This window comes from Aquila chrysaetos, chromosome 19 (genome assembly GCF_900496995.4).
Source record: "Aquila chrysaetos chrysaetos chromosome 19, bAquChr1.4, whole genome shotgun sequence".
Classification (NCBI taxonomy): domain Eukaryota; kingdom Metazoa; phylum Chordata; class Aves; order Accipitriformes; family Accipitridae; genus Aquila; species Aquila chrysaetos.
The window spans coordinates 17,779,348-17,795,359 of record NC_044022.1 but is presented as its reverse complement, the minus strand read 5'-3'; positions in this window follow the sequence as shown (position 1 = coordinate 17,795,359).

Here is a 16,012-nt window from a genome sequence, read left to right as displayed (position 1 = left end):
ATCATGGCTGGGCCCAGTGGTCAGTTCTGCAACAGCTTTCTTGTGTAAACACAGAGAAGTGATCTAACCAAAGATCCTGAACAACATTTAAGCATCTAACTCTTCTTTCCTTCCTCCCTTCAGGAGGAGTTAGGTGCCTATGTAAGAGTTAGAAACCTATGCACATCTGTGGAACTATTTGTTCCTTTCTGTAGAACTAAGTTGAAAAGGCAAACTACTCCAGAAGATCGTTGTGATGATAAATTGATTGATACTTTTATTACAGTGATGGAAAAAGTCAAAGGATCTTGATAATAACAGTAAAGTTCAATTAAGTGTTGCTATGCTGCAGGGTTGCTGACGGATGAATAAATCATACAGCCTATAATTAAAATGTAAAGAAAAGCCCCAGACCTTCAATGTGTCTACATCACTGCTCATAGATCATCAAGAAAATCAAAACACCCACTAGATTTTCCATATTTTGGGTCAATCCCACCCACACCCAACCCTCTGTTTCAAGATGAAGAAAAACTAACAGGTTGTTGCTCGTTATCAGAAAGGTCTAATAAAACTGACTTCAAGGGAAAAGAGAACAATCCCTGAATTACTGTTAAAACAGGCAAGCCAGCCCTTGAAAGCTGAGGAGACATCAACCCCCTTTTTGGTTGTCAGGAAGAGAGAAAAACAGGTGATAAAACAATGAAACTGAGACCAGACATGTGAAGTATGCTCAGCATTTTGAACGTTAGGTTGAACCTAAATTCCCAGTAAAGACTGTAGCAATTGCTGTATATATTCCTGAACGTTGCTTTGCTCCTTTCAGTTAGCTACCCTGGCTTAGCAGTGTGCGCCTCTCACCACCACCAGCTAAGCCCTAGCATCTTGGGACAGAGCAGGCAGAAGAGAGTACTTAAGACATCATCTTCTCTGCAGCCCCTCAAAATGCCCCAATCCCTGCTGCTCTTCCCTGGCATCTTGTGTGGTTTTAAAGTGAACATATAAATTCTGTGCACTTTCTCGTTGCCAAGGGAACTTAATGTCTAAGTTATTTGTACCTAACACACTGGATTCTCCCTGAATATTTATAGACCTTAAAGAGGATCCAATTTTTTACATCAGAAACATGCTTCAGACAAGATAATTATGAGTACGGGTCACATAGCTGGTGTCCTACATTTGTTTATTTATCCAGTGCCAAGTGGCATTCGTCGCTGGTCGGTATTGGGACCGGTGCTATTTAAAATCTTTGTCAGCGACATGGACAGTGGGATTGAGTGCACCCTCAGCAAGCTTGCTGACAACACCAAGCTGGGTGGTGTGGTCAACACGCTGGAGGGAAGGGATGCCATTCCAGAGGGAACTGGACAGGCTTGAGAGGTGGGCCTGTGCGAACCTCATGAAGTTCAACAAGGCCAAGTGCAAGGTCCTGCACATGGGTCGGGGCAATCCCAAGCACAAATGCAGGCTGGGTGATGAGTGGATTGAGAGCAGCCCTGAGGAGAAGGACTTGGGGGTATTAGTGGATGAAAAACTGAATATGAACTGGCAATGTGCTCTGGCAGCCCAGAAAGCCAACCATATCCTGGGATGCATCAAAAAACCTGTGTGGCCAGCAGGTTGAGGGAGGTGATTCTGCCCCTCTACTCCACTCTGGTGAGACCCCACCTGGAGTACTGTGTTCAGTTCTGGGGCCAACAACATAAGAAAGTCATGGACCTGCTCGAGTGGGTCCAAAGGAGGACTTATGATGAAAATGATCAGGGAGCTGGAACACCGCTCCTATGAGGTGCTGAGAGATTTGGAGTTGTTCAGCCTGGAGAAGAGAAGGCTCCAGGGAGACCTTATAGCAGCCTTCCAGTACCTAAAGGGGGCCTACAAGAAAGCCAGAGAGGGACTTTTTACAGGGGCATGTAGTGATGGGACAAGGGGTAATGGCTTTAAACTGAAAGAGGGTAGATTTAGATTGATTGTAAGGAAGAAGTTCTTCACTGTGAGGGTGGTGAGGCACTGGCACAGGTTTCCCAGAGAAGTTGTCGTTGTCCCATCCCTGGCAGTGTTCAAGTCCAGGTTGGATGGGGCTTTGAGCAACCTGGTCTAGTGGAAGGTGTCCCTGCCCATGGCAGGGGGCTTGGAACTAGATGACCTTTAAAAGGTTCCTTCCAACCCAAACCATTCCATGATTCTATGATTCTATGATTTATGTATTTGTTTTAAAACAAATCCTACAACTGTGGTTCCTACAGTGAAATGACTGATTAACAGTTTTGGCAAATTGACAAGCCTTCACAGCAATTACAGACAGAATTGGAGTTGCTAAAAGACCAAGAGAGTTTTCCAGTGTAGCCTCTCCTTTTTAAATTAGGACAAGGTTGCCCTAATTTAATCTTTAAAGTTCCTTGGCACAGAATAAGTTGTCCACCACGTTTATATGATTTTGCTATCTGGCTATTACTGGCAATTGTTCCTAAAGACAGGTCTCTCTGTTTTGATTTCCAGCTTTATCTGTCAGTAATGCCTTTCCTACAGTGTTAGGTCATTCCCTGACTATTCACCAATGCTACCATGATCCCTTCCATACATGGAAAAACATTTACTAAGGAAAAGTCAGTAGCACATTCTCATTTTCTATCTTTTCTGCATGTCTTCAGATAAACCAGACCTTGTTTTCCAATGCCTTGAGTTAAAAGCTTAAATATCTTCAGCTCTTGTTAGCAGAAAACTGTAAGTGGTAGGTATTTCTGACAGTGAGACCAGATGTTTTTGAACACATCTGTGAAGAATCAGCATTTGTCTGTGAATTCTGCATGCACAACAATTTATTCCACAAAGCCATCTCAGCTGAATTTCCTAGAAGAGTAGCCTGTAAAACAGATGAACTCATATATCTTCTTAGGTGTGATGTCTTTTTTGGCAGGAAGAGCAGACTTTTCTCTAACAGCAAGGTAAGATACTGCTGGAGCTCAAGTCTGGCTATTTTTCATTCTGATTCTAGTTACAGTAGTAAAAGCCTTTATGGTATTTTCTTAAGAGCTACAGTAAAATAAAGGGGACCATATTTTTACTTAGATCGGCCTGTGCAATCTTAATTATATTTAATTTTCTCTTTTGATTCACTGCGTGTTCTTATATATAAACAACAACACAAAAAAAAATGCAGGGCATGGGAAAAAAAAGAAAAAAACATGGGAGTGTGTGGCTGTCCTTTGGTCAGGAAAATATCTGAGTTCTCTTCTGTGTATGTAACTTCAAATGTTAAAAATGGGTTATTTTCCATGCCACATGGAAAAGTGAAAAACATAAAGACAGGAGCGTCTACAGAGTTTTAGACAGCAAGACTAACTCTGCAGACCGTATCACTCCAAATTAAAAGCTGCCATCTCTCTGTGCTTTATGATTTGAGAGCAAAGCTCCATATCAAGCAGCATAGGCAACTATGTCTAGAATTAAACTTCTTTCATGCTTTCCATCACGAGACTGTTCCATTGTCTTCTAACTGCCAAATTTTAACACTACAGGCTTAAATCTCCATGCTGAAGTTATGCCACAGGTTAAAAAATTTTGAGTTTTTAACTAAAACAGTCAAGCTATATCCAAGTGGAAAGTATATTTTCCCCATGCTTAAAAAATAAGCAATGCATTTATCCTGCATTCACTTCACTGAGTTCTAGAACTTTGACTTAATGTATCAAGAACCTGAAATTTTGCAGGGAAGCAAGGGGAAAAGTCCCAATATCACAGATACACCTTTTGCTTCTTTTACTTAAAATGAAAAGCAGGCAACAAGCAAGCAAACTGCCCAAGAGTTTCTGCTTCTGAAAAATTTCCAAATTGGATTTTGTTTCAGTTTGGCAGATGCATTCTCCACAGATTGTGACTCCCCTGACCATGTTCCCACCACTCCCAGCTTCTTCCTGCCATTAGATCTTCCACACACTGGGCATGGCCCTCCTGTGGGAGCTGAGCAAGAGCTTTTCAAGCAGCCATTTGTCTCCTCAGCAGCATGCCATTGCAACGTGGTGTTTTCTAAGGGAAACTGAGGAACTGTATATATGTGAAATATGCATATTAAAAAAGTTAGGACTGTGAATTCAAACACTTAAATGTTAGGAGGTTGTAGAATTAGTACTAGTTTTGCATATCTTCATTCAGCCACAATGTGCACCTGTATCATGGTAAGAGGGATTATTCAGTCATGGTTTCCTGGGATATTATTCATCTCACTTCATGTTAACTGCCTAAAATATAGATGTCGGGTTGAAACATACTGCTTTAATGGACAGCAAGAGACTGGCACCACCATGGGCAACGCATCCCATACCATAACAAATGTCTAAGGTATTTGTTTGAGTAAATAAGGAATTTAGACACTCTGAAGAGCATTGAGTCTACCTAAGTTAGGGGTCCTTCTCTTCTGCTGTAAACATAGGAAATAGTGGGAACCTACTTCCATTCTGCCAAGTCCTTTTCCATAATAGCCAGGTGGTTAGAAGATAAACAACAGGTCCAGTAATTTCAGCTCTATTCAACCTGACGGGACTGAACTCATATTTCTCAGTAGATCATAGTGTCTTCTAATGCCAAGGTATAGCCTAGATTAAAGTGTTCCTATTCATCCTGTAGAATTTGGCTTACCTGCATGACCCCAGTGAACTCAGAAAAACAGCAAGCAAGAAGACTTTTGGAGGCTTGTAAAAAGAATATAAACTTTCACCTTTCTCCCCAGGGCAGGAACTTTTGCATTTCAGTGGGCAGCTGAATTTAGAAATTTCAGAATAAGTAGGGAGAATATTTATAAATGTAGTTGTTTATAGGATTAACTAAAGTGAGGTAGATTGTTTTTTGAGACCTGGGGTCAGTTCAGGGCATAACCCTGTACATGGAGAGGATTTAGGCATAGTGTAAGCTACCTCCAGTCATTACTAGTTATGCATACTGACTCCCTGATAGTTACCTCAGGGAATTTCATCTTTTTCTACATCTCTGTTCTTAAACTCTTCTTCCTGTATTTCTCATGGAGATATGATAAGTGGAAATGCTTTCCAAAGGATCTTTTAGAATTTCTTTGCAATCTTTTCCTACTGTTGAAGGAGCAACACCTCAAGCTTTGCTGGAATATGCAGGAAATGCTAATCTAGATGCAAATGTTTGTGTACCTCAGTAGCAGCTCATCCCAAAGCTGCAGTACCAAACACCTGCAAACTTTAGTGAATCTGATTTCTGAATGCAATTTATTTTGAAACCTTGATCCTAGCACACAGCAATGAAATAGCTGGTGAAGGAGTGCAGACTCTGGAGAATCTGAGATGTCTGTACTAGCCAGCTGGTGGAGGATGGAAAGTAAAGTATATTGAGCCTGAACTTGACAGGAGAGTTAAGGTACTCTGCTATTTTTCTAGTGACCTCTGATCATTCCAAATCCCTTTTCTGGAGTCTGTATCTCATAGTGCTTTTTACAGCTAAGAATTTTTTCTCTGGGACAAATAAAATGGAGCAGACAAAAGGAGCATTTCAATGGCTGTTTTTTTGTGTATGCAGGGCGAAGTGATCAGGTCAAATCCTTGCTATATCTAAAAATTTTAAGAAGTTCATATACTACCATTCTTAATGTAATCCTCTCTACTTCCCACACTAAGTTGTAGGAAGACTGTTTTGTGTCTTCTCTCTCTATTGCATGAAAGCAAAGCATATGTTCATTTGTTTAAATATATGAATTTCACAAGTTATAGATATGCATTTCTGGCAGTTCTGAGAAGAGCCTCCCTATTTCTCTACATTTTGCTTGTCTCTTCTTCCTTTCTGCTCTGAAGACAAAAATAAAAAGCCTTTTCTTCGGGAAGGAGAATTTTAAAAATGTGTCTGTTACTGCATAAACAAATGTCAATGTTGTGTAACTACTCCATGGAAAATAAACAAAAAGTCATTTATTTCATCACTCTGTTAAGCGCAAATAAACCCACATTTTAGCAGTGTTGCCTGTCTTTCACACAAACATTCTTGCACAGTGGGATAAGATGTTGTCTTAGTATATATCCATATTAATAAACTAAATAGGACCTGTGCATAAACTCAAGACTTTGCACATGATTATCCACAGATAATGCAGGTCCAAAGATAAATTCTTAGCACAGTCCATAGCACAGTTTTGGCCACTACCAATTTAGCACTTTCCCAAATAATGGCCCGACTCTTTCCAACACACCTTCCTATCAGCCAGTCTAGTAGTACAACAGGTAGAATATCTACTTTGCATCTCAGCAAGCTTTTCTTTCTAATGAGCCTGGCAATTAAGAGGTAGCGTAGAAATCCCATTTTTAGTCCCAAATGTACCATATACTCAGCAGGTGTCAAAAAGCCGCTGGAAGGATGCTGTGAAAAGTGCCTGATTACTTGTCAAAGGGGATGAAAATGTCATTTACTACAATAGGAGCTGGACAATAAGCCAATGTCTTGCTCTGGGACTCCTTGCGGCTTTGGGAATTTATACCCTATACACTGGGGGTAATTTCATTCAATCAGCAAACCTGCCTGCACGAATTCACCATGGCCAGAGTGCAGCCTCCAGAGCACTGGAATCCCGCGGACCTGAGCGTACCCCTGGGCTGGTACTCTGGCAGGCAGGCTGGAGCAGGCAGACCTGTCCTTTGGAGGGCTGGAGCCACCTTTGTGGCTAGGAGCCAGGGCTTGCAGAGCTTGGATGTAGGCTGAAAACTGCTTCTTCAGGGCGGCAGGGTCTTTGGACCAGGTTTTTCTCAGCAGTAAAGAACTACCAGGCTTAACTATTTCAATTTGCATTTTGAAGTAACAGCGTGCACCTCACTGCTATAAGGCTTAATTTACCTGGAACTTTGATTGCTTTGAGGGGAAAATTCAACAAAGGAAAATTACATTCCAAGCATATGAAACACTGAGGGACTGATATATTAACAGGGAGCTTTAGTTCTCTATAGCTTTGGCAACATGACATATAAAGAGCTGAGGCTGAAAAGGAGCTGAAATATATTCTTAAGGGGAAATGTTTTTCACAGACCCCTGTCTCTCTTGGCACAAAAACAATATGTTCTAATTACTGAAAGTATGTAAGAACAGTCACACTTAAATGTTAGGACTGAAAGAGGCTAAAGAAACTCCAGTGGAAAGTGTGCTGGGTTTCTCCCAGGCGCTGTAGAGCATAAGTGTTCTATTTTGTTTCCAGATTTAATTCATGACATTGCTTTTGGTTTTCACTCTGAATCTGTGAAAAACCCAATCTCTGCTCAGCTCTGACAGTCAAAAATATCCTATACAGCAAACACTCCAGGAGAATGTATTCGTCTCTCTGATGGATGTATTCATCTGTTTTTCATGCATCTTGATGCATTTTTCTCCCTTCTATTTTTCCTGTTTTTTTTATTCTCCCTCAAACTAGCCTTAGAATTTCAATCATAGAAATCATATAAGATTTTAATGATGCTTGACGAGGTGCTGAGAATTGCCATGGGGCACAAACAAAGGGGCAGTGTCCTTTCAGAATAAACATGGTGATCAGAAATGCTTCAGTAGTAACTTTTTCAGAACTAGTTTGGGCTTTTCAAAGTATTCCACCTGTTAAATGCTTTTTATTGAAATGAAAATAAGTACCTCTAACAAATAAGCCCATAAAAATGTAAAGGAGAGGAAATACAGAGGTTACGTATGTTCACCACATTTAGCCATTTTATTCACATGCCAGTATACAGACATTTCACTTGAACTCCCCACTGGAAAGGTGACATTGAGAATCGCTGAATGAACTCAGAATTTTTTCTGTGCAGCCCAATTACAGAACACCTGTGCTAAATCATTCTGTGATGATTCACTGCGATCATTCATAAAGCTCAAGAGCCCTCAAAATGTCTCTTTCCTCATCTGTAGTGAGGTGGTGATGGTGGGCAAGTGGCTTTGGTATGAAACACAAAAGATTGCTCGTTCAGATCCTCCTAAAAGGGCTTTTATTTTATTTAATGTTCATGGCAGCATTTGCCAAGAACACCTGGGCTACTCCACTTGTCTCTCATATATAATTTATTTTTGCGTCAGTTTTTAACACCCTTGAAAGAGGACAAGAGCTGCTACTGGCATAATTGTACGTCATAGTTCCAAGTCAGTCTGAATGTCGATGGTGCTCCCATACGAGAACAAATCCATCTTTTTCCCAGTGCTGCTTCCTAGAGAAACTTCCTCTGGATTTGCACTCATACTGCGGAGCTCGGATTTGCCATGTACAAGGGCTAGTGTCTTATTTCAGCCAGCTGATCTGTAAAGCCCTGTTTGCAAACTAAGCATGTGAACTCTGTTTGGAGAATCACTTATGCCTCACAACACAGCTGTACCACATCTACCCTAGACCAAAGAGACTTTTATACACCTCATGATGGAAAGACCATGGCCTCACACTTCTGTCTGTAGAGTAGTGTTTTTCAACCTTTCTTTCCCCCACTTTGTGAAACCCTCAGAATTTTCCAATATAGCAAATTTCTGCTGTCTGACAGTACTTTCTTCAGCTATTTTTTCATAGCTCCCTTGCAATTAGTCCACACCTCCTGCAAATCAGAAATTGAAATCCACCATTTCATTGTACTCCAAAATATTTTTTTCTTCACTCCAGAAGGAATCTTAAGTTTCCTGTGGGGAATATCCCCTGTAAACCAGGGTTCAGCTTTTAACCGTGCCATGCTGCATGCTGTTCCTAGCCATTCACAGAGATTAAAAAATAAAATAGGATGCTGACCGAACCTCCTTGTTGTTTACTGCATGTTACTTGATCAAGTATGCCTATATTCGCAACAATAAATATTGCCATTCCAGAAAGAAAATCCCATATCGCAGGCCAAGTAGTACAGAATAAGTATGTTCATGTCACTCATAACACATGGCCAGTTCAAGTGAACTGGCCTGGCCATGTACACCACGGCACTGAATTTGGTTTAGGTCCTATGTTCTAAAAATAGTTATTACTTTGCAGGTGGTTTTCAGTTGAAGGTTCTCAGAACAAGAAAAGAACAATGTCACAACCTGACGGACTGGTATATTTACAGCGTGAAATCAAGGATGAGGAACATATACCCCAAGGAGAGCATGGAAGTGCTCGAGAACACAAGGTGTGCTTGAGTAATATCAGAAGACTACAGGGCATAGAGGCAATATATGACACAGTTCCAGCCACGTGGCTAGCAAGAGAAGTCCCTGGAGCAAACTACCCCAAGAAAGAATAACAGAATCATTTAAGTTGGAAGAAACTCTCATCTCTCCTTTTCTAGTCCAACTCCCTGCCCAAGAAGGGTCAACCATAGCACATGTCCCAGGATTTTGTCCATTCAGGTTTCGATTACCACCACAGACGGAGACTCCACAACTTCTCTGGGCAGCCTGTTCCAGGGTTTGACCACCCTCATAGTAAAAAAGTGTTTTCCTGTGTTCAGATGGAGTTTCCTATTGTTTAAATTTGTACCCACTGCCTCTTCTCCTATCAGCAGTCAGTGCTGAGAAGAGTCTGGGTCCCTCCTCATTCCTTCCCATCAGGTATTTATACACATTGGTAAGATTCCCCCGAGCTTTCTGTTCTCCAGGCCTAGAAGGCTGTTGGCATTCTTCACCATGAGGGTACCTTGCAGGCTTATGGTCAGCTTGCTGTCCACCAGGATCCCAAGGCCCTTCTCTGCAGAGCATCCTCCCAGCTAGTCAGCCCATTTCTCCAGCCTGTCCAGGTCCTTCTGAATGGCAGCACCCCAGTCTGGTGTGTTAGCCACACTCCTCCCAGTTTTATACTATCTACAAATCTGCTGAGGGTCCACTCTGTCTCATGATCCAGGCCACTAATGAAGATATCAAGCAGTATTGGCCCCTGAGGTATACCACTAGTAACTTGCCTCCAACTTGATTTTGTGTCACTGATCACAGCCTGCTGTATGCCTGGCTCTTATATAGGCCTTCCCTAGCACAGGCTGAAAGATGTTTGACCCTCCCTAATCAGTGGTCAGCTAGAACAAAGGCTGCAGGCACCCTTTGATCAAGGACAGCTGACAGATTTTGTTCAACTGCTAGACCTAGATTACCTTACCCTTAGCCTTAACTGACAGCAGCAGATACCCTCCCATTCCTCTGAGAGGTCTCAGATCCCAGACAAAGTGCCCAGAAGCTCAAGAAGATCTCAAAGAAGCAGAACCCAGAAACTGCTGCACAAAACGGAACATCTGTTAGATGTACCCTGAACCTTGCTTTTCTATGGACCTGAGACTGGGTTTTGTTTTAGAGAAACTTTAGAAGAGATCCCAGGAATAAAATGACTTCCAGGCAGTGTTGACTATCAGCGAGCCAGGAGCCATGTGTGCACGTTGGAGTTACATTATTTGACATTGGAGACATGCCCCGTGTTTTCCAGGAACAAAGGAGTAATGATCGATCTATGAGTGCAAATGTCATAAACTCTGTAATCACACTGCAAGCCAAACTAGTACCTGCTATTAGGTCCTTTCCTTGTCCCCCTCCATCTGTAGCCTTTATTTATTTATTTTTGTCCCAAATCTGACACTTTGTCAGTAATAGGGACATCTACGAATGGAAATCCTGATCCCACTGAAAGCTATGTCAAAATTCCCCATAAATTCAGTGTCAGGCCATCCCACCACATTAAAGGAATTGCTTTTTTTCTGCTCTACTTATATTGTTATACTGCACCAATCACTGTGGAATCTCAAATCCCTGACGTGAGTATGGATAAATTAATTCTGAAGCTGTTTTTCAGAGCAATGAACTGAAAACAAAAGGCCCAAGAGTTTTTGGAGGCAGACAGTGGAAACAGAATTTCTGCCTTGTGCCCTCAGGAAAACAAGAATTCAAAATTCCATGGCATGCTTTGAAAAGGGTAAGACATGTATTATTTGACTTTAGCTATCAACAATTCAGTGATGATAACCCAAGTTAGTAATTGGTGATCACACTACTGTCAATGGAAAGTGACAGACACGTTTATAGGAAAATTGAACTTTTCCACAGATTAGCATAGAAAATTTGTGGGATGAATAACTATGTGGAGACATCTTGCTCTCCTTTGAGTATGGCAAGAAGATATACAGGCAGCTTAGACCAGACACCTATGTTTTAGAAAGCTAAAGTGAGATGAACATGATTTGGAGAGATAGAAACTTAGTCCCATAGGTTTTGTTTTCAATACGTCTTCAAACAAAGCAATTCTGGTCAATATTTGAATGTGTGACCACTGTGGATCAGAGGAGCTGCAGCAAACAGAATTAGTATTAAAAACACTTTATGAATCATCACTGAAACATGATACTGAGTTGTTAGATGTTGGATACTCTGTTTAAGATGAGCTGTAAAACGCAGCCAATGATTTTTTGTGCACAATAAAAATCCCATGTCCTCTTCAAAAGAGGAGTAGTGCAGTTGGCCCCAATGACTTGGTTTTCTTCCAGCTGAATAATTGCATACTACATGCTATGTTTTCGTGCACTAGAGAAGACACTGCTTGCATAACATTGCTGTGCTTTTGTTACAGGCTGCTACACTTCAAGGTTAGGCTTCTTCACTGCATATGTCCTGCAGTAAAATCTGTGATCCAAGTGAAGGCAGAAAACTGTAGACTCAACAAGGCACATTTCTTTTTGATATTCCACTAGAGGAAGAAATATTGAGTAGTTTCCTTGGGAAACCATCTCCCAAATCCACTGGTCTCTGGGGGTCTATATACCTGAACGCTTGACTAATCACATTTGTAAGATCCTTGTTTCCTTCCCAGCTCCTCCAGAAGCAGAGCCGCTGTTGGATACATGCTCATCACAGGCCCCAGTGACATCTGCATCAATTAATAGTGCTTTTACAACTATTAACTCCAGCATAAACCTTGAAATTTTAGAAATATGTTGTCCCTAAAGGGTAATAAAAGACCAACCATCTCCAACATAATGTCTGTTCATCTCCTCTGACAAAATCCTGTTGAATCTTGACTGTCTCTGTCACGAAGGGGAATATCTGGGAAGTGCGAGGAATAGCATGTAGACTGTCAAGAAAACCTTTGTACTTGCATTTCTCTTTTCTCCCTCCTCGAGTTGGTTAACGGTGAGGAGTGGATTTTGCAAGATTTGTTCCAGGATCTATGACTGAAAGGAACCCTCCCAGAAATGTCACTCAGTCATTAATGCCTGCAATTGCCCCTTGTCTGAAATTATATAAAATTAATATAGGCTTTAGCCATTTCCAAAATGTGTTCATCCAATATTTAAGCTTTCAAAGTGATTATAAGGTTGGATGGGTTGTTCTTTGGCTTCTGGCTCTAGAAACCAGAAATATCACTGTATAATTTGAGAAAGAAAACCAGATGTTCTGATATATAGACCCCAGGCACATGTCTGTCTTTGAATAATATATCAAGGATCTCAGAATAAAATCTCTTAATAATTTAACCATCAACCCAGAATCTTTCATTGTGGATATCTGCCATAAAGTGATAAGGGCAAGATGGATGTTCAGATACACCTTTGTACCCACTGATGTTAAAGCCACCTAAATGGATGTTAACCATGGCTAGTGAGATTCCTATCTCAGCTCTGGACTGGTGACAGTTTAACACAGAGGAGTCTGGTTACTGGGAGAAAAAAAAGCACAGGTCAGTGAGCAAATCATTGATCTGGGAATTGGAAAATCTGAGCTGTATTCCCAGTCCTGTCGCTGGCCTATTGTCCAACCTTCACCAGTTCCTATTTTCTTTCTTTTCCCTTACACAGTTTCTCTGTTTATGTGGTAGAACAGAATCGAAGAAAGCACTTCTGTGCCTATGGGCAAAGACTGCTCCCTCAGCTGATTTTACTTTGTCTAACATAAAATAAATATGCGGTCCTGGAGAAAGGGACCAGGCAGTTGCACTGATCAGTGGAGTACAGGATCCTTCTTCAGCTCCATCTCCTGCTCTAAGCCCATGAGTCTAACATTGCTGGCTACGTGGTAGTTCAGCTTCAGCAGAGGAGTGAAGAAAAAAGATTATCTCCTATTCCACCCTGCTACCAGATCCACTTCATGCACAGTTACCTCACTGCGAGGTTATTACACAGCTGTGTGTAGCAGCAAATTGCCACTCAGCAGTTACAGAAGACAGAACTTCAGCTACCTATTACCAAATACATGACTTAGGCTCCTAAGCCAAGGAGCAGTTTCAGGCACTGCAACTCAATTGTACATAGCAACATGTAAAATATTTTATATTTTACTTAAAACAAAAAAAAAGGCTTGGCTTAGAAATCTAATTTCATGCACATTCTTTTGGGTATTGCCTAATGGATCATGGAGTGAAATTATCCAGCATTCTGGCTTTGGTGTTCCCCTTCCACTGTCCTTCATCACCGTAAGCCTGTTGAAGGGACAGGCAGTAAATGAATCAGGTGTATGGCACAATCGCACCAACAGTTATAGCAGCATCATTAAGATAGCAGTGAACTGGATCATGACGTAAGAACAAGCAGCAAGAGAAAAACTTCTTATGGCAGCTTCACTGTCGAAGCAAACAAATCTTATGTTTGCACTTTAAGTCATACAGGTATCTGTGAGCACAGCTTTTGGAAACAGCAGCACCAAGAAGCCAGAGAAGGCAAGGGAATCAGATGACCCACATTCCTTCATAGAATGGAAGAATTTCTTTCCATAAGGAAGTTCATTGTTCTGCTGTATGAAAATCACTGACTATTGCCAAATTTATATTTATATTTATATTTATATTTATATTTATATTTATATTTATATATATTCTTATCTGTCTGACTTTCATTTTTTTAAAAACTCAGGGCCTCATTCAATCCTGAAGTGAAATGTTTCATTTTAGATTCAAGCTTCTTTTGGAATGAAGGTGGAAGACTGAAGCAGAACACTTCATCTTGAATCAAAGTGATTTAGCATTCCCTGAATGGCTTTTGCTGCTTTTTACATCTGAAGCTGCTAAAACTGAAACAGCTGAGAAAAATATTTTAGTGTTGACAAAGCTTCACCTTTTCTTTTCCTGAAAAATGGATTCAATTAATAGATACTGGCTGGTTTTATTCAGATTGCACACAGCTATCAAGGTCTATCCACAGGTACCTGAGAAAAATTGATTCCCATTGCTCAGCTGTATATCTGGAATTTGTGGCTAATGTGGACACAACAAAAAATTACTTGAGAATTTCCTCTCAACAGGCACAGAGGCCCTTCTGTATCCTCAGATATTGTTAACTTGCTTCTCATAGGATGCGTAACAGCAATTCAACCATTTCCAAAATAAGCCTTCTTTGTTTTGGGGCCACTCTATCTTGTCAGGTTGACAAGATCTCAGTTTTATCCTTCAAGAACAAGGCTAAAGAGGTAACTGCTCCTTAAAACCACCCTGTTCCAGCAGAGAGACCACTGACTGTTTAGGTCCCAGTGCTGTTTCCTACTATTCTCCAGGTGGCAACAAAGCGGCTCAGTAAGGCCTGACGGGAGCACTGCAAGGTCTGGTAGTAAAACAGAAAACAATAAATAATTTCTAGGTGTGAGTGATCCCAAAAGATGCGGAGAGTTACAGGAGTCTTTCTAACAGTATTCAGCAGCATCGCCTATTTTTCCCATATCAAATAGCGGTTTGTTTGCTTGTTCGTAATAGTTTGGTTAGCTTGTCTTCCTGTATTTACTAAAATCAGTGATTACAGATAGGTTTTGGAAAGGGAATAATTGAACGTTTTGTGAAACAAAGGCTGAAACCCCGAAGTCCCTCAAGCAATGGCTCCATTGTAACAAATTTTCCAGTGCTGGAACTGTTGAGAGATGCCCCCTTCACTTGTATTTGAATAAATCTATCCAGAAGTGACATGTAAAGAGCAAATAATGGTTGATGGAGAGCAAGTGCATTAGACAAACTCTCCCACAACTGCACACATTAGTAACTTTGGAGACCAAAGGGACTAATCCACAGATGGTAAATTGTCTGACGTGTATGCAAGCTGACAAGGATTTTCAACCTTCAATTATTGTACTAAATAATTTTCTATTTAATGCAAGATTTCTGCCCCTGAACTTTGCTTTATATTATTATTTGCTAGAGGACTACTGTCAGCTTCAGGACTAAAGTACTTCTGAGACTGAAAAATGCCATTTACAGCTACTGGTTGAAAGAGAGAAGATAAAATTAGAATCTGAGATGACTTCACTTGTTCAGGTGAAGTCACAAATCGGCCCTAGAGGCAGATACTCTGGAACAAAATCGACCAACAGAAAATGTTACTGAGCTGCTCTTCGATCATAATTTCGCCGCAGTCAGTACTGTAAACACCAAGCACACAGATGGCAAAGCATCAGTGTCAGCTGCGAACCCTGCCTGTAAGCTATTGGAAACACTCATTTTCTCATTCCTCCTTCCACCCTGGTGCAAGTCTGCTGCCGCAAAGCTGACAACAGGCCTGCAGGAGGGGAACCAGGTTCACAACGGAAAGCCTAGGGAGCGTTAGTCTCTAACCACAGAGTGGGAGAGGGCTTGCTGCATCCTAAAATCCAGGTCAAAACAGGGAATTATTTCTGTTTTTCACTTTTAAAGAGGCTAGCTCTTTGGGGAAAGGCAGATTGGACAAACATTTTGTAAAACACAGCTGCAATGAACCATCAGACAGTGAGTTGCCAGGGGAACTGGGGGCAGATAAGTATGGGAACCTCAGAGGAGGAAAGGCAGCCTTGGAGACCGGTGCTGCTAAGAGCTGCTTTAAATGTGAACCACGACCTTATAGCTGTTATGAGGCTTTTCTGTTGTTCACACAGCTCGGTGAGATGTCTTGTTGCTGTGTGTGTTCTTCCCCTTAGGAAGGATCAGAAATGCTCCCTATCTATTTTCAATTTGAAGTCACTTTGACCTCATAATGGTCAAAGCACCCTTCAAAAGCCAAGCTCGTGACTCACTGTCTGCAATGTTCTTTCCTTTCATCCCACATGAAAAAAACAGCATGGACTGCTTGTCCTGGAGCTTTACAAAAATAAGCACTGCTGGCACCACAGCAGTGTTTGCTTG